Source organism: Oryctolagus cuniculus, chromosome 2 (assembly GCF_051225735.1).
Source record: "Oryctolagus cuniculus isolate XC-2025 breed Fujian yellow rabbit chromosome 2, ASM5122573v1, whole genome shotgun sequence".
In the NCBI taxonomy this organism is placed as follows: domain Eukaryota; kingdom Metazoa; phylum Chordata; class Mammalia; order Lagomorpha; family Leporidae; genus Oryctolagus; species Oryctolagus cuniculus.
In genome coordinates this window covers 150,028,749-150,048,360 of record NC_142868.1, presented here as the reverse complement: position 1 = coordinate 150,048,360, position 19,612 = coordinate 150,028,749, and the positions used below count along the sequence as shown (strand labels likewise).

The following is a 19,612-nucleotide window of genomic DNA, read 5'->3' as shown; positions in this document are numbered from 1 at the left end:
AGGCTGTCACTGAAGAGGAGGATGATGCTTTGTTCATTTAAAGTGAGGGGGAGCCAGGCATTTCTGTATCCAGACAGGAGAAATGTTCTGGAGGGGAAAGCAGTGAAGGGCTCAGGACAGAACGACTGGGAAGAGACAGGAGATTGAGTCAAGAGCTGGGCCCTTCTCACTGCCTCCAAGAAACGGCCGTTGGTCAGCAGCGGTTATCTACTGCATGGGCGCCATTGGGAGGGTGACATGAGGACAAACTGTCAGACTATGGAACGAATCGATCTGAAATGCTACAAACACTGTTATTAAAGTAATAGTGTTTCCAGTGATGAGGTTCTGAATGCACAGCACTTTTCATTTTTATTAAATTGTCACAATCTACAGAAACAAGAATGGCAAATACAAGGCTCCAGTTTCCCTTGTTCAGGCTAGGGGTGGCCACACTGGGACTCCTCATGTCCCCGAGCCCAGCAGAATGCCTACAGGGAAGAGGAGGAAATTTTAGCATGGCCATGCCTCAGTATTCTTTGTCCCTCCAACATGTAAAGAATGGCATAGGATGCCAAAATTTTATTTTCCAAACTCCATCACAGTTGTGTTCTCCAGATTTTTATCAGAAATGTTGGGAGTTTTTTTTTTTTTTTTTTTAAGATACAAAGCTTTATTAAGCGAACTTGGAATTATAGTATTCTTACATAAACTAAACAGCAGTAAGATATTCCATTGTGCAGGAATCGACAGGATTAAAAGAAGCCTTTTTATTTTCCATATCAGAATATGGGTACACCCTGCCACCTTCCAGCTCTGGATCACCAGGAGGTGCACGAACCTGCAGAGGCTTTCCAGGGCCTGTGGGCAGCACCTTTACAGCAGGCACAGGGGCCCCAGAAGCACCTGGACAATGAGCTGAGGTGGTCTATAGTCCAGGGCAAAAACAAACAAAACCACAGAGGCCATGCAGAAGTGGAGTCCAATCTCGAAATGCAAGGACTGACCACAGATGCTTTGAAGTCCACCAACAAAACACGATGACTCTTCCTTAATTAGCAGACATGTCCAGGGTAGGTCATCCACCTACAAACAAAGCCCCAAAGGACTTCTTCATACACAGGAATTTACAGATAAGCATTCCTAGAGCATTCCCCTTGTATTATGAAAGACTGTTCTGTTGATTAAAAAGCCACAAGGTTTGCAAAATAAACTTGATGTGAACACATTGTGTTGTGTGAAAATACCCACACCTTCCACGGCCATAAAGACACACTCCCACACAGGCCCAACTAACTACTCAAATGCATTATTAAGACAACTAACATAAACCCACCAAGAGGCATGATGAGTAGACTAGTCCCTGTGGCATATTAGTGGATTGCTACTCTATCATATTATGGAAAAAAAAACAATATTCAATTAATAACTAAGATGAGGGCTTCACCCTTTTCCAAGATTTCCAAACAATTAAGATACAGCCAGAGACAGCAACTTGACCTACTAAAGAGGTTATGAACATAGAGAAAAGAGCAATATTTCCACTCAAGGTAGAACATTGCATTAAAAACAATCCTCAGTAAATACTGAAGCAAGGGTACTTCTTTTTTTTAACTTTTATTTAATAAATATAAATTTCAAAAGTATAATTTTTGGATTACAGTGGCTCCTCCCCCAACTTCCCTCCCACCTGCAACCATCTCATCTCCTATTCCCTTTCCCATCCCATTCTTCATCAAGATTCATTTTCAATTTTCTTTATATACAGAAGATCAACTTAGCATATACTAAGTAAAGATTTCTACAGTTTGCACCCACACAGAAACACAAAGTATAATGTACTGTTTAAGTACTAGTTATACTGTTAATTTGCATAGTACAACAGATTAAGGACAGAGATCCTACATGAGGAGTAAGTGCACATTGACACCTGTTGTTGATTTACCAATTGACACTCTTGTTTATGGCATCAGTAATCACCCTAGGCTCTTGTCATGAGCTGTCAAGGCTATGGAAGCCTCTTGAGTACACAAACTCTGACCTTATTTAGACAAGGCCATAATCAAAGTGGAAGTTCTCTTCTCCCTTCAGAGAAAGGTACCTCTTTCTTTGATGGCCCGTTCTTTCTACTGGAATCTCACTCACGGAGATCTTTCATTTAGATTTTATTTTTTTTTATTTTATTTTTTTTTTTTGGCCAGAGTGTCTTGGCTTTCCATGCCTAAAATACTCTCATGGGCTCTTCAGCCAGATCAGAATGCATTAAGGGCTGATTCTGAGACCAGACTGCTATTTAGGGCACCTGCCATTCTAGGAGTCTGCTGTGTATCCTGCTTCCCATGTTGGATCATTCGCTCCTTTTCAATTCTATCAGTATTATTAGCAGACACTAGTCTTGTTTATGTATTCCCTTTGACACTTAATCTTATTATTATGATCAATTATGAACTTAAACTGATCACTTGGACTAGTAAGATGGCATTGGTACCTACCACCCTGATGGGATTGATTTGGAATCCCCTGGCACATTTCTAGCTCTACCATTAGGGGTAAGTCCAAGTGAGCATGTGTCGAACTGTAAAGGTACTTCTTTCTCATTTATCTGCAACCCATTACCTCTTATTCGTTGGTATGTTCAATGGCCAGTGTGTTTGCAGTGCTTGTAACGACTCATGTTCTTTCTTTAGTGCTCAGAAAGATGACCACAGAACAAAATCATCTATTGAAATACATGGAACACTACACACTTAATACAAGCCAGGGAAATGGACTGTAATATTAAATCAAATCAAATCAAATCAAAAGAAGACCAAAATTCAATTCAATTTAACTGAGAAAAAAATTAAAACATCAAGCTAAGCATCAACTCTATTTTTTCCCCAGTGTATAAAACCTTCACACTGATAATTAAAGGATGCATGAAGAGAGTTTGGAACAAAATACCACAAGAAAGCTAGTGCAATGCACAGAACCCTTATCAGTGCTAACACTAGAGAAACTCCTATTTTAGCCAGTATCAAAACACCTTAAAATGTACTGCAACTAGTTTAAGGAGATTCCTTAACTTTTTTGTATATTTTAAATGAAATTACTTCTTATATCTTAAACAAAAATGCTAAGGTAATAGAATAGCAAAAAGTGCAGACATAGTAAAAGACAGCTGCTGGGACCAGTGCTGTGGCGTAGCGGGTGGAGCTCCGGCCTACAGGGCTGGCATCCCATATGGGCACCAGTTTGAGTTCTGGCTGCTGCACCAATCCAGCTCTCTGCTATGGCCTGGGAAAGCAGTAGAAGTTGGCCCAAGTCCATGGACCCCTGAACCCCGTGGGAGACCCAGAAGAAGTTCCCGGCTCCTGGCTTTGGACTGGTGCAGCTCTGGCCATTGCGGCCAGCTGGAAGTGAACCAGTGGATGGAAGACATCTCTCTCTCTCTCTCTCTCTGCCTCTCCTTCTCCCTCTGTATAACTCTGGCTTTCATGTAAATAAATAAATCTTTAAAAAAAAGATAACGGGCCGGTGCCGCAGCTCACTAGGCTAATCCTCTGCCTTGCGGCGCCGGTACACTGGGTTCTAGTCCCCGTCGGGGCGCGAGATTCTGTCCCGGTTGCCCCTCTTCCAGGCCAGCTCTCTGCTGTGGCCAGGGAGTGCAGTGGAGGATGGCCCAAGTGCTTGGGCCCTGCACCCCATGGGAGACCAGGATAAGTACCTGGCTCCTGCCATCGGATCAGAGCAGTGCGCCGGCCGCAGCGCGCCGGCCGCGGCAGCCATTGGAGGGTGAGCCAACGGCAAAGGAAGACCTTTCTCTCTGTCTCTCTCTCTCACTGTCCACTCTGCCTGTCAAAAAAAAAAAAAAAAAAAAAAAAAAAAAAAAAAAGATAGCTGCAGCTCTGAGTGTCCATTAAGCTTATAGATTCTATGCATAAATATAGAAAATTCAGTTTTGTATGAGTTTAGAAAACTTAATAATGGACAAAATTAGAAAAACACAGTACCTTAAGGGTGGCCTCATGAAATGTAATGTCCAGAAAATGCAAAAGAATACAATAGTTCTGCCACTTGAGTTTCTCCAGTGGGGAATTCTACTTGGAATTTCAAATTGCAAAATACATAAATTTCTCCTTAATATTAACAATACTCTCTCATGATTTTTTAATCCATAAAGTGAGCAAATGCCACATTTTTATAGAAATATTAGAATAGGGATATGTAAATTGATTGGTCCAGAGATTATCCTTGTATTATGATAAAGACTAAGAAGAAATATATAGTAAGCATCATGATAATCAAATATCTTGGCTAATATATTTTGAAAACAAAATTTACAACAGTCAGTATGCTGTAATATTCTCCTGTATGAATGCCATGTGTTTTGAAGCACATTGGTGTAAAGTGATAATATTTACATATGTAATGGCTTCTAAAGCAATTTGGACTAAAATACTCTAATACTATATCAAATTCATATATATATATATATATATATATATATATATATGATTTATCCCTGGGTGTCATGTGTTTGTGCATACATGCATGTTGTATGGTTGCATATGTCAGGTTAGGGGCAAAGCTGTGTCTCTTCTTCCCCTCAACTAATTTACTTTGTAACTAGGTTTTCATTTTTTAAATTCACAGATGAATGAACACCAGTCCATCACATGTGTGGAAGGGCCCAAAGGCCCAACAACAAACCAGGCTGAATTTAGCATTATCTCTATATCCATATATAGTATTTTAAAGTCCATTTAATTTGCAAGATTACAAGATTTACTCTAAGACTATATACCAAGTGTGCAGCCTGGCACATAATAGGTGCTCAGCAATGAATATGTCAAAACAAACAGCAACCTACCTCAGTAAAACGCACATCTATTATGGTTTCATCTTTCCTTCTTTAACATTCCCTTTAACAGCTAATTAACCCTTCTAATGAGTGAGTAGACTCCACTCTATACTTAACTACACAGCCCTAAATAGATATCCCTGAAAATACTAAACAAAAAACAACTAGTTTGCAAGAGCAACCCGGATGATGGTCTCAAAGGATCTGTAACAATCAGTTGGAATAAGAATGCAGAGTTGGGTGGTTGTCAGCCACTGCAGATGCTCTCGTGGGTTCTACCTTGCTAGAAGGTGCATGTACCATGGAAATTCAAGATAAAGGGGATGTCATCATTCCTTACCACTTCATTTCATTCTAAATAAAAAGCTTCAGGCCAGCGCCATGGCTCACTAGGCTAATCTTCCGCCTTGCGGCACCGGCGCACCAGGTTCTAGTCCCGGTTGGGGCGCCGGATTCTGTCCCGGTTGCCCCTCTTCCAGGCCAGCTCTCTGCTGTGGCCAGGGAGTGCAGTGGAGGATGGCCCAGGTGCTTGGGCCCTGCACCCCATGGGAGATCAGGAGAAGCACCTGGCTCCTGCCATCGGATCAGCGCAGTGCGCCGGCCGCAGCGCGCCGGCCGCGGCGGCCATTGGAGGGTGAACCAACGGCAAAGGAAGACCTTTCTTTCTGTCTCTCTCTCTCACTGCCCACTCTGCCTGTCAAAAAAAAAAAAAAAAAAAAAAAGCTTCAGACTATCTTAATCCTTTTTATAAAAATATTTTGGCAATAACTCTCAAAAGAATAGATTATATGACTTTTAACTTTCATAGCACAATCATACCATAATTGTTCAGTGCTAAGTGAAAGGGTCAGATTTCTCCATTGTGCCAGGAAGTCAGGGGTAAGCCAGAAGCCCTTAGCTTGCTCACTAGGTCTAGCAGTTCTATGCCGCTGAATGCCACATGTCTAGTTCCTCACCAATAACACAGACATAAGTCTCAAAAGATTGTGCTGACATTCCATAAATGTCTACAGTTCAATCCAGATATCCCATAAATGTCTACAGCTCAATCCCGATATCCCATAAATGTCACAAGCTCAATCGTAGTATCCCATAAACATCTATAGCTCAATCCACATATTCTATTAGTACCTATAGGACAAACCTGATATTCTATAAATGTCTACAGCATAATCCAATAATTCTCTAATTTAGAGAATTACTAATTTGGCTGTCTTTATTTCCATTCTATGTATTTGAATAGGGGTATTCTCTAAATTCTGCTTTATAACCCTTGTGCATTTATTAATACTTTATGCATGTTTTAATGTCCAAATATCCTTGTGAATAATCTATAGTGATCTATAAACATATTTTAATGGCCACATGTTATTTTATCTCATGGATAGATAACAAATTATTCAGTACATGTCATATTTTAAAGGTTTGAGGTTGCTACTGTCACTGTTTTCAAGCAAGATTGACATAATGAGCTACCCAGCTTCAACAATTATCAAATTACAGTTAGTCTTGTTTCATTTGTATTCTCACCATTCTCCAGATAACTCTCAGATTATTTGGAAATAAATCCATTCATTATTTCATTTATATAAATTTCATGGTGTACCTTTACAAAATAAGAATTCCAACATAACACAATACCATCATCACACTTCAAAATGCTAGCAATCATTCTTGCACATCATCAAATATCCAAGCATTATTTAAGAATCCTCCATTTCCAGGGTCAGAGCAAGACAGCAGCTGAGTAATATGCTCTGGCAATTGTTTTTCCCAGAAACACCAACTTCAAGAGCTATTCACATACCACCTCATCTTAAAAACTACAGATACCAGATGAGAGACCCCAGTGCCTGATTTTAGTATAACAATAAGAAAAGATGACACTGAAACCAACAGGAGAGAAAGATATACCCAAGTCACCCTTCTCCCAGCTCCAGGTACCCTAGTCCTGACACATACCTTCCTCTTAGGTGAGGGATACGGAATTAAGTCAAGACCATGTACTTGAAACCCAGCACGGGCCTTCGATGTAAGAAATTGGCATCATGCAACTGCCCCTTATCCCTGGTTCTTACCTGCAAACTGAGCCTTTAGGCCTTGCTCGGCAAGGTAGGTTATCCAGTGCCTCTACCATCCCTTCCCCCAACCTCAGGCAGACAGTAGAACAAGATTCCAACTGTTACAGAGTATGGCAGGAAAGTGAACTTCGGATTACACCTTCAGGATCAGAACCAGACCCGCAGTGAGACTCAGCACCAGATACAAACCAAAAGTCTCTACCCCTGGGCCTGTGTTTATAGATGAGGCCTCTTGATGTGCCCCAGCAACAAGCAGAGACTTGCACTCTGGTGGGTCAGACTGCTTTTGCTGTGTGTCTCTGCCAGCCTCCAGTGGGCCTGGCAGACACACCTGAGATGTGGATGTGACTCAGCCGAATGCCAGCCTAGAATGCCTAAGCGATGCCTTAATCATTGTTCTCAAACCCTGGGAAGATATCATACAACCACAGGACTATCTGTGGGACTCAGTGCCTGGTCAGCAAAGCCCAGCAAAAGGTAGATCCTAACAGTTCCCACCGCCAGGCCAGTGCTAGCAGATAGAGCCTCTGGAGCTTCCCCAAAGCCAGGTGGATTCCTGTGATCTCATACTTGCGTCCTAGACAATATCACCTGTGATTGGTTGCAATGACCTGAGACTGGTAGTGCACCCCAGCAGAGGCAGCCCATAGCAGTATGGACTTGGTTCCAAACCTCTGTTCATCAGTTTTGGTGGTCTGTGGGCTCTGGTTGTGATTTAACACTTAAGTGTTGGTTCCACAGTACTAGGCATTGGGTCTACCCCAGTTCTGTTAAGAGGTTTGTAGAAACAGAATACCCCTGTTTAAAAGCTTGCTTAGTTCATTCTGAATAACACATATATGAATTTGGGACAAAACAGGGTTTGGAGCATCCACTAGGAATGAAATAGCAATAGCAAACCAACAACAGTATTGCAACAAATCTCAGCTTAGGTACCATCTAGTGTTATACAGCACAATTGTCCAATGCTCAGAGAAAAAAGAAAACCAGACTGCTTAGAACTTCTGGAGGGGCCTTCACTGTGGTGTACAAGGTTAATCCCATATGGGTTCTGGTTTGAGTCCTGGCTGCTTCATTTCCAATCCAGCTTTCTGCTATGACCTGGGAAAGCAGTAGAGGATGGCCCAAGTCCTTGGGCCCCTGCACCTGCATGGGAGACCCGGAAGAGGCTCCTGGCTCCTGGCTTTGGATCAGCCAAGCTCCAGCTGTTTCGGCCAGTTGGAGAGTAAATAAGCAGACAGAAGACTTCTCTCTCTCTCTCTCTCTCTGGCTCTGATTCTTCCTCTCTGTAACTCTCTGCCTTTTAAATTAATAAACATTTAAAAAAAAAAACACTTCTGGAAGGACAGTCACAAACAAACCAGATTACGTAGACTGGAAAAAAATAATCTTTCAATGTGCACACAATATGGTATACCAACAAGGATCAACACTCATACCTTCACCTAACAAACAAAATAAGGGGCCAGAAAACAACCACTATGGATGGATATTTACAAATTCTTGGGTGAAAAATTCAAAATAGCTATTTAAAAGAAAATTAATGAATTTCAAGAGAACAAGGAGAGATTGTTAAATATTCTAACACAGAGACTTGATAGAAAAGAAGCAATTTTTTTTAAAAAATCAGAAGTTAATCAACTTATTCCTTTTTTTATTTATTTGACAGGTAGAGCTAGACAGTGAGAGAGAGAGACAGAGAGAAAGGTCTTCCTTCCATTGGTTCACCCCCCCCAAACGGCCGCTATGGCTGGAGCTATGCCGATCCGAAGCCAGGTGCTTCCTCCTGGTCTCCCATGCGGGTGCAGGGGCCCAAGCACTTGGGCCATCCTCCACTGCCCTCCTAGGCACAGCAGAGAGCTGGACTGGAAAAGGAGCAGCCAGGACTAGAACCCAGCATCCATATGGGATGCTGGCACCACAGGCGGAGGATTAGCCAAGTGAACCATAGTGCCAGCCCTCAACTAAATTTAAATAAGCAAAATTTAAAATGCAATAGAAGTTACCAACAGCAAAGTCAAACAGAAGATAGAATTAGTGAGCTTAAAGACAAGCTATTTGGGGGTCTGGCATGGTGGTGTCGTAGCCTAAGCCTCTGTCTCCAGCACTGGCATCCCTTATGGGTGCTGGTTCCTGTCCCAGCTGCTCCTCTTTTGATCCACTCTCGGCTTATGTCCTGGTAAAGCAGTGGAAGATGGCCCAAGTGCTTGAGCCCCTGCACCCACATGGAAGACAAGGAAGAAGCTCCTGGTTCTTGGCTTCAGATTGGCCCAGCTCTGGCCATTGTAGCCATTTGGGGAGTAAACCAGTGGATGGAAGACCTCTCTCTCTGTCTCTTCCTCTTTCTCTCAGTAACTATACCTCTTAAATAAATAAATAAAAACTTTAAAAAAGGCTATTTGAAAATACACAACTGGAAAAGAAAAAAAGTAAAAAATAAGAAAGAAGAAAGTTTATGGGAAATTTGGGGCTACATGAAAAGAGCAAATATCTGACTTACTGGGGTTCAAGAGGGACTTGAAAATGCCAAAGAGGTAGGAAGTATATCAAAGATGTAATCATACAAAACTCAGACCTAAGAAAAGATACAGCCATCAAGACAGGAGAATCATGGATCATCAGTCAGATTTAACTCAATTAGTTCGACCCAAAGATATCCTAAAATCAAGCTCTCTTGGGTTTATGATAAAGAAAAGATTCGCAAAGTTGCAAAAGAAAAGAAATAACTAGCACATAATAGGGTCTCAATTCCTCAATGGTATGATTTCTCAGCACAAATATTTTAGGCCAGGAAGGAGAACAAGACTTTTTGTAGTAATGAAGGAAAATAACTACAAGTCAAGAATATTGTACCCAGCAAAAAACTATGCTTTATATATAAAGAAGTGACAAAAACATTACCAGATAAACAAAAGCTGAGAGTATTGGTTACCACCACAACAATTGTACAGGGATTTTTAAAGAGAATTATTCAAACTAAAAGAGATGCTACTGAGTAAGAAGAAAACACAGTGGTAGGCATTTGATGCAGTAGTTGCAGTTCCACCTCTGATTCCGGTTTCCTACTAATGCACACCCTTGGAGGCAGAGGTGATGACTCAAGTAATTGGATCTCTGTTACCCATGTTGGAAACCTGGATTGAGTCCCGGGATCCTGGCTTTGGCCTGGTTCAGTCTCAGCTGCTGTGGGTACATGGGGAGTGAACCAGAGGATGGCTAAGTCTCTCTCTGCCTCTGTGTCTCTCTGCCTTTCAAATGCAAGCAAATAAAAAAAAATTTAAAGTGGTGAGCATCTGAGACAGTGGTTAAGTTCACATGAGATTCCCCTATCCTATATCGGAGTGACTGGTTTGAATCTTGGCTACTCTGCTTCTGATCCAGTTTCTGCTAATGCATAACCAGGGAGGCAGCAAATGGCGGCTCAAGTACTCAGATCTCTGCAACACGTGGACAGATCCAAATGGAGCTTCAACCTGGCCGAGCCCTGTTGCAGGCATTTGAGCAGTGAATCAGTGAATGAAAGATTTCTCTATATCTGTCTGTCTGTCCGTCTCTCTCTGCCCTCCACCTTCTTTGCCTCTCAAGTAAAAATGAGAAATAAAATTTGTATTTTTTTTAAAAGAAGAAAGCATCAAAGAGAAATTCTGAATGACCTGATATTTTAAACATGGCATATAAACTGTTTATATCTTAAGACTGAAGACTGAAAAACAAAACAAAACAACAACAACAAAATACAAACCAGCATCATGGTGCAGCAAGTTAATCTGCCACCTGAGATGCTGGCATCCCATATGAGCACCAGTTCAAGTCCTAGGTGCTAACTCCCAGTGAGCTCCCTGCTACTGTGCCTGGGGAAGCAGTGGAAGATAACCCAAATATTTGGGCCCCTGTGAGCCATGTTGAAGACTCTGATGGACTTCCAGAATCTTGACTTTGGCCTGACCCATGCTGGCCATTGAGGCCATTTGGAGAGTGAATCCCTGAATGAAAAATCTCTCCCTCTCTCTGTCTCTCTCCCTCTGTCCCTCTCTCTGTCTCTCCTGCTCTCTGTAACTCTACCTTTCAAAAAGATAAACCTTTAAAAAGAGAGAGAGAGAAAAATAATATTGAAAGATGTGAAATGGAACATCAAGAATGTGAAGTGTGTGAGGCAACATTTAGTACAGCTGTTAAGATGCAGCTAGGGATGCTCACATCCCATAATTGAATGCCTGGTTTGGGTACCAGATCCATTTCTGGTTCCAACTTCCTGCTAATATGCAGCAGGTGATGGTTCAAGTAGTTGGGTCCCTGCCATGCATGTGAAAAAAACCTGGATTGAGTTTGGGCTCTTGGTTTAGGCCTGGCCCAACCCTAGCTATTGTAATCATTTGGGGGGTAAACCAGTTGATGATGATATCTCTCTCTTTCCCTCTGCCTCTGAAAATGAAAATAAATAAATTTTTTAAATTCAAAATGTGTAAATGAATGAATTGCAAGTGTAGAGTTCTTTATTAGTATTTCTTATCTTTTTCTTATTTTATTTTCCAATCTTTATAATAAATGTCAAGCTGTTATCATTTCAAGATAGCTTGCTATAACCAAAAGGAGTTTTTCTGTGAATCTCATGGTAACTGCAATGCAAAAATCTATAACAGACTTGCCAAAAACAATAAAGAAACAAAGCATACACCTAGTAACTACAATGTAAAGAGAGAACAGGAAGAGAGAGAGAAAGGCAGGAAGACAGGGAAGCAGGGAGGGAGGAAGGGAGGGAGGGAGGTAGGAAGGGAAGAAGGGAGGGAGGGAAGGAGGAAGGGAGGGAGGGAGGGAGGTAGGAAGCAAGGAAGGGAGGGAGAGAGGGAGGGAGGAAGAAACTGCAATAATAGTAGAAAATAAGGACCAAGATGACAATATTAAGACTTTACCTATAAATAATTACTTTAAACATAAATGGATAAAATTCTTCAAGTAAAAGATGTAGAGTGACTAAGTGGATAAAAGAAAATCCCATCTATACACTGCTGTAAAGAAACTCATATCACGTGTAAGAACTAAAAGCAGAAGATTGAATAAGACACTCGATGCAAATGGAAGCCAAAAGAAAGCAAGAGTCATCATATTTACATCAGGTAAACAGGTTTTAAATGAAAAGCAGAAAAGAGAGAAAAAGAAAGTCTTTATATTGTGAAAAAGAAATCTTTCAGGCAAGAGGAAACAGCAATTGTGTGTGTGTGTATCTATCCTAAGGGATAGACTCCAACACAATAATCTTAGAGCACTTTAAATTCCCAATTTCTGAAATGCACAGATCATCCAGACAGAAGGCAACAAAGAAACATTAGAGCTAAATTGCACACCAGATCAACTGGATCTAACAGACATCTGCAAACATTTCATTCAGCTGCGATAGAATTCACATTCTTCTCAGAAGTACATGAATATTCTCCAGGAGATATCATATGGTAGGTCACAAACATGTCTGAACAACATTTAAAAAATTAAAATCACAACACATATGTTTCCAGACCACAGTGTAATACATCTAGGAACCAATAAAAGAAACCCATTGGAAACTACAAAAATTCATAGAAATGAAACAACTTACTCTTGAGAAACCAATGGATCAAGAAAGAAATTAAGGGAGAATTTAAAAATTTCTGGAAATGAATGAAAATGAAAATACAATACACCAAAACCTATAGAACACTGCAAAAACAGTACTAAGGAAAATTTATCAGTTAATCAATGCCTATATCAAAAAAGCACAAAGATCTAAAATAACTTATTTCTGCACTTCAATGAACTAGAAGAACAAGAATAAATCAATCTGAAAATCAGCAGAAGGAAAGAAATAATAAAATGTGAGCACAAATAAATGATACAGAGACTAAAAAGAATACTTAAAAAACCAATGAAAGGAGCAGCTGGCTCTTTGAAGGATGCAATTGTCAAATCCTGAGCTAGCCCAAGAAGAAAAAGGAGAATAGTAAAATACATAAAATCAAATACGAAATGAGAGACACTATGACTGACACCCCAGAAATATAAAGGATTATTGGAGGTTACTATGAACAGTTATATGACAACAAATTTGATAAGCTAGAGGAAATTGACAAATTCCTGGACACATATACCTTACTATGGCAAAATTATGAAGAAATAGAATATCTAAATAGACCAATACTGAGAAGCGAGATTGAATCAAATAAAAAAATTCCTAGCATAGAAAAGTCCAAAACATATTGTTTCACTACTGAGTTCTACCAAATATTTAGAGTAGAATTAACACAAATAATTCTTAAATTATTTTTAAAAGAAGAGATAATTATTCCAAAATCATTCCATGAGGTATTACCTTGATACCAGAACCATACAAGGCACAAAAAGCAATAGAACAAAAGGTTCTGTTGTTCATCTTTGATGAACAGAGATGCAAAAATCCTCAACAAGATACTGGCAGGCCGTCACCACGGCTCACTAGGCTAATCCTCTGCCTTGCGGCGCCGGCACACCGGGTTCTAGTCCCGGTCAGGGGGCCAGATTCTGTCCCGGTTGCCCCTCTTCCAGGCCAGCTCTCTGCTGTGGCCAGGGAGTGCAGTGGAGGATGGCCCAAGTGCTTGGGCCCTGCACCCCATGGGAGACCAGGATAAGTACCTGGCTCCTGCCATCGGATCAGCGCAGTGCACCGGCCGCGGCAGCCATTGGAGGGTGAACCAACGGAAAAGGAAGACCTTTCTGTCTCTCTCTCTCACTGTCCACTCTGCCTGTCAAAACAAAACAAAACAAAACAAAACAAAAAAACAAAGATACTGGCAAATCAAGCCCAGCAGCACATTAAGAAAACTACTCAGTATGACCAGTGGTATTCATTCTAGGGATTCAAAAGTGGTTCAACATATGCAAATCAATAAATGTGGTACAAAACACCAACAGAATAAAGGACAAAACTCATCTGATTGTCTCAACAGAGGCAGAAAAGGCATTTTGTAAGATTCAACACATTTTCATGATAACAGCTCTGAACAAATTAAGTTTGGAAGGAACATATCTCAGCATAAAAATGTCTAAATATAACAGCCAACAGCTAACACCATACTGAATGGGGCAAAGCTGAAAGCTTCCATTCTAAGATCTGGAACAAGATATGGATGCCTACTTTCACCATTGTTATTCAACATAGTACTAGAAGTTTTAGCCAGAAAAATTAGGCAAGAGAAAGAAAAGGCATCTAAACTGGAAAGGAAGAAATCTAACTTTCACTCTCTGAAGATGACATCATCATATAGAAAACCCAAAAGACTCTACCAAAACTCTATCAGGACTAATAAATGAGTTCAACAAATATGTAGGATACATAGTTGGCCACAACACTTGGCAGCATTATTATACACCAATAATGAATAATTTGACTAAAAAAAAAAACAAGAAAGAAATCTCATTTCCAGTAATTGAAAGGAAAACTTAGGAATAAATTTAACCAAAGAGGTAAAAATTCTCTATAATGAAAACTATAAATTATTGCTGAATTACTTTGAAGTAATTGGCCTAAACTGATCAATATTGTCAAAATATTCATACTCCTCAATGCAATTTACAGGTTCCTTGTAATCCCTGCTCAAGCTGGATAAAACACTAATAAAATTTGTATGGAACCACAAATGACCTCAAATAGCCCAAGTAATCTTGTGCAAAAGAACAAAGGAGAAGGCCTTACTCTAGCTTACTTTTAAAATATTTACAAAGCTACAGTAATTCAACTTTTTGTATTTTTACAATTATAAGTAATTTTATGCATTGGTGTAAAACTAGATCCATAGACCACTGGAACAGAAGAAATCCTGGAATTAAACCCACACATCTATAGCCAGTTGAACTTTGACAAAAGAACTAAGACCATGTCTTGAAAAAAGATAGCCCTTTGGGGTCATTGCACGGGTGTAGAAGGCTAAGCCTCCAAATAAAGGGCTGGCAGCCCACATGGACACTGGTTAGAGTCTCTGCTGCTCCATTTCTGATCCAGCTCCCTGCTGGTGTGCCTGGGAAAGCACTGGCAGATAGACCAAGTGCTTGGGCCCCTGCACCCACATGGGAAACCCAGAGGAGGCTCCTGGATGTTGGCTCCTGGCTTCAGCCTGGCCCAGCCCTGATCATTGTGGCCATTTGGGGAGTGAACCAGCAGTTTGAAGATCACTCTCTCTCCTTCTCTCTCTGTATCTCTGCTTTCAGATGAATAAATAAATCCTTTTTTTTTTTTTAAAAAAGGGCAATCTTGAATAAATGATGGTTGAAATATTAGATATCCACATGCAGAAGAATGAAACTAGACCCCTATCTCTCATCATCTATAAAAATCAATTCAAAATAGATTAAAGACCTGAATATAAGATTTGAAATTTTGAACTACTGTAAGATAATATAGATAAAAATGTCTCAGGACATTGGATTGAGCAAGACTTTTTATTAGACCACTAAAACATAGGAAACAAACAAAAATAGACAGCATTTCAGCATTTCATCAAACTAAAGAGCTTTTGCACAGCAAAGGAAATAATAAACCAAATGAAGAGACAACCTATAGCATGGGAGAAATTATATGCAAGGCATACACCTATGCAGAGTATAGAAAGAACTCATATCAATAGCAAAAAATAGTAATCTAGTTTAAAAATGGTCATTAGATTTAAACAGACATTTCTCAAAGGAAGGCATACAAATGACCAACAGGTGAACGAAAACTAATGTTCAGCATGACTAGTTATCAGAGAAATGCAAATTGCAACCACAGTGTGATACTATCTTCGGCCAGATAGATTGGCTATTAACAGAAAGATAAACCATAAGAAATGCTGGGGATGATGTGAAGAAAAGGGAATACTTGTTCAATGTTTATGGGAATCTAAATTAGTACTGTATTGTGCAAAAGAAGTATGGCGATTTCTCAAAATACTAAAAAATGGGGGAAGATGGGCATGTGGCCTAGACGTTAAGACACCAGTTAGAATGCCTGCATTCTCTATTGGATTTGTTGATTGTCTAGATTTGAGTCCTGGCTCGGCTATTGTTTCTAGCTTCCTGCTAACGCACATCCTGGAAAGCAGTAGGTGATGGCTCAAGTCCAAGTCACTGGGTTGCTGGCACCTATGTGAGGGAACCTGACTAAGCTCCAGGCTCCCAGCTTTGGCCTGGCCCAACCCTGGATGTTGTGAATATTTAGGGAGTGAACCAGCAGATGAGAACTCTCTCTCTCTCAAGTAAATAAATTAGATTGTTCATCTCCTTTCCTCCTCCCCTTCTTCCTCACCTCCCTGTCTCTCCATTCTCCCTTCCTCTCTCTCTTTCTTAGCCTCTTCCAACCTCCTCTCTCCATAGATTATTAAAATCAATTACCAAAAACCAAATAACTGTTAAATCAATAAACATATATTGCAAGTGATTAATAGCCACTCCATTTCTCTTTGTATCCCTTGAATTGTTCTTGTTGGGAAAAAAGTAGTCAGTGTATCTATAGTATGTCCCATGTTCTGGATATTGTCAACTGCATCATCATCATCAGTGTTATATTACTTTATCAACTAAATTTCTTATCATTTTTTATTTATTTATTTTATTTGAAAGGGAGAGAGACAATCTCCCATCTACTGGTTCACCCCTAAAATGCCCACCAAATCCAGGGCTGGGTCAGGCCAAAGCCAGGAGCCAGGACTCAATCTGGACCTACCACATAGGTGGCAGGGACCCAGCTTCTACTGCCTCCCGGGATGAGCATTAGTAGGGAAAAGGACTGGAGGGAATCCAGGCCTGGAACCCAGTACATCGCGGGTGGTGGCTCTGCATCTCCCAGAAATGGGTTGCTAGGTGCAGAAGCTTGTTCAAATTTAGATTCTGTGTTCAAGCAAGTGTATTTTATAGGTTGTAAGGTGTATTGCTCTCAGGTGATGCATAATATTGCATTGTCAGTTTTGTTTTGTTTTGGTTTTGATATTAGAATCCATTGATGATTTATCAGCATTATACCATGCTGTTACAGGTTTTGTGAATGTAACTAGTGCTACAATAGATAAAATCTTTTATCTAAGTGTGTAAACCTATGTGCATATGTTCATTTTAAAGAAAAAGATAAAAATATTAAATATATAAATCAAAATAAATATTCACTTGGAAATTTATATTACCATATATATCGCCCAAAGGCCCTATAGAAAAGTCATACTAACATGCACTCCAGTGTTGGGCATTATTTTGTTTCAAGCATTGCTGCTACTTTGTTACCCAAGAATGAGAAACTCATGGGGCTGGCGCAGTGGTGTAGCGGATAAAGCCTCCGCCTGCCATGCTGGCATCCCAAATGGGTGTTGATTCAAGTCCTGGCTGCTCCACTTCCAATCTAGTTCTCTGCTATGGCCTGGGAAAGCAGTAAAAGTTGGCCCAAGTGCTTGGGCCCCTGCACTCGAGTGGGAGACCCAGAGGAAGCTCCTAGCTCCTGGCTTTGGTTGGGCAGAACTCCAGCCTCTGGGGCCATCTCGGGAGTGAACCAGTGGATGGAAGACCTCTCTCTCTGTCTCCACCTCTCTCTGTAACTCTTTCAAATAAATAAAATAATAAAATCTCTAAAAAAAAGATAATTCATAATAGTTTACACTTTGCTTTCCAATAGAACTAAGCATGCTTCCTCAAATTTATATTTTTTACTTTTTGTGAATTGTCAGTGTTCTCTGATAATTTTCCATTGGGTACCTATTTCCTTTTATTTCTGCTTTCTTTGATATACTTCATATTCTAGAAAGTGATCTCTTATGAGTGAGCCATACTGTAAAGACACTACATATCTGTAACATCTAATTATTCTCTGTGCTATATTTGCCTAGCCCAATGTTTTATCTAAAATTGGCATAGCAGACACCTGCAAAAACACTGAACATAATTGTCATACTGTTTTAGGAATAGTAGTTTAATTCATTACAATGAAGGACTGAGGTAAACAGCCCAGTCTACCATTATTCTCAGCAAATGATCTTCATTCTAAGTGTGTTTTGCACTTAATTAAGACATGAATTTTCCAGTGGCATTATGCTTAAGAAACACAGAATATTATACTAAATACTGTGGATATAAAAAATCCTGATACCAGGGCCGGCATTGTAGCATGGCAGGTAAACCTACCGCCTGCGATACAGGCATCCTATATGGGCACAAGTTCAAGGCCTGGCTGCTCCACTTCTGATCCAGCTCCCTGCTGATGCACCTGGGAAAGCAGCGGATGATGGCCCAAGTGCTTGGGCCCCTGTACCCATGTAGGAGACCCGGAAGAAACTCCTGACTCCTGGTTTTGGCTTGGCACACCCCTGGCCACTGTCATTTAGGGAGTAGGGAGTGAACCAGTGGATAGAAGATTCTATCTTTCTCTCTCTCTCTCTGTGTGTATCTTCCTCTGTGTAAATCTTTCAAAAAAATAGATCTTTAAAAAATTCCTGATACCCCTGTATAAAATTGGCTTTGCAAATATTGTTTTCCCTCATAATAAGTAAAAAGCAGTAACTACTTTTATTATGATGCATTTAAAGGTAATAAATAAGCTATCACAATTGAATACTTATAGAGGATGACTATTGCCATTTAAGAGTCCTGTGCTTAAACTCTGCCTTTCAAATAAATAAATAAATACTTTTTTAAAGAAGAGGAAAATAAGGGCCAGCGCTGTGGTGTAGTAGGTTAATCCTCCGCCCGTGGCTCTGCCATCTTATATGGGCACTGGTTCTAGTTCTGGTGCTCCTCTTCCAATCCATCTCTGCTACGGCCTGAGAAAGCAGTAGAAGATGGGCCAAGCGCTTGGGTCCCTGAACCACACAGGAGACCTGGAAGAAGTTCCTGGCTCCCAGCTTCGGATCAGCTCAGCATGGGCCATTGTGGCCATTTAGGGAGTGAACCTGTGGATGGAAGATATCTCTGTCTCTCTCTCTCTCACTGTCTGTAACTCTACCTCTCAAATAAATAAATAAAATCTTTTTTTTTTTAAAAAAGGAAAATAAGTAAAAGAAGGGCAAGCACAGGGAAAGAAAGTGAAGAAGTGAGGAAAACTTGCTGAGAAAATTTTTTACTTCAGAGAAATCATCTCCCAATTATAATTAAATAACTACAGTGCTTGTTTCACCATCATTAGCCTGGTTTTTAACCACGTTTAATGGGTTTTCAATTAAAACAAATTCATACTGAAATTTGAAGACAATTCTCACTGGTGCTTAAACAAGACCAAATATTTCGCATTATTTTTATTAATGGATTACAAATGGATAGAATTAAAAACAACTCAAATTCTAAAACCTCTTTCAAAAAAGAAAGTAAAGTTTCTCAATTTAGAAATGCAAAATCTCCCTCAAAGATTGTTCTTATTATTCAAGTCCTATCAAAGGAGTGAGAAAGACTTAACTGGGCCTTTAATTAAAGTTGGCATTGTATAAACTTTCTGAATTTTGCATGCAAGGGTTACAACTGAATCTACATGGAGCTGCTATAAAAATTCAATAAGGTAATGTTTGTACATATCTTTAGGCAGTGACTGACATAGATGTGTTCTGTGAACACTGTTTTGGTGTCATCTTTTTTTAAAGCTATTCTTTCTGTTAATTTTTATTTATTAATCTTTATTTGAAAGGCAGAGAGAAATATCTAACCCTCTGGTTCTCAAAATGCCTGCAACAACTGGGCCAAACCAAGGCCAGTGTCTAGC

At 40.1% G+C, this 19,612-nt stretch overlaps 1 long non-coding RNA gene across 11 annotated transcripts in view; it reads right to left on the bottom strand.

The window, feature by feature from the left end:
* Nucleotides 1-19,612, bottom strand: part of LOC149128099 (uncharacterized) — a 304,850-nt gene that overhangs the window by 175,625 nt on the left and 109,613 nt on the right. For 9 of the 11 annotated variants that reach the window (XR_016230356.1, XR_016230359.1, XR_016230353.1 and 6 more), the window contains one exon: nucleotides 680-1,065. The exons of the other annotated variants lie outside the window; for them this stretch is intronic. This is a non-coding gene — a long non-coding RNA (uncharacterized LOC149128099). Of the gene's footprint in view, nucleotides 1-679; nucleotides 1,066-19,612 lie in introns of those variants that run through there. 11 annotated transcript variants of the gene reach the window in all.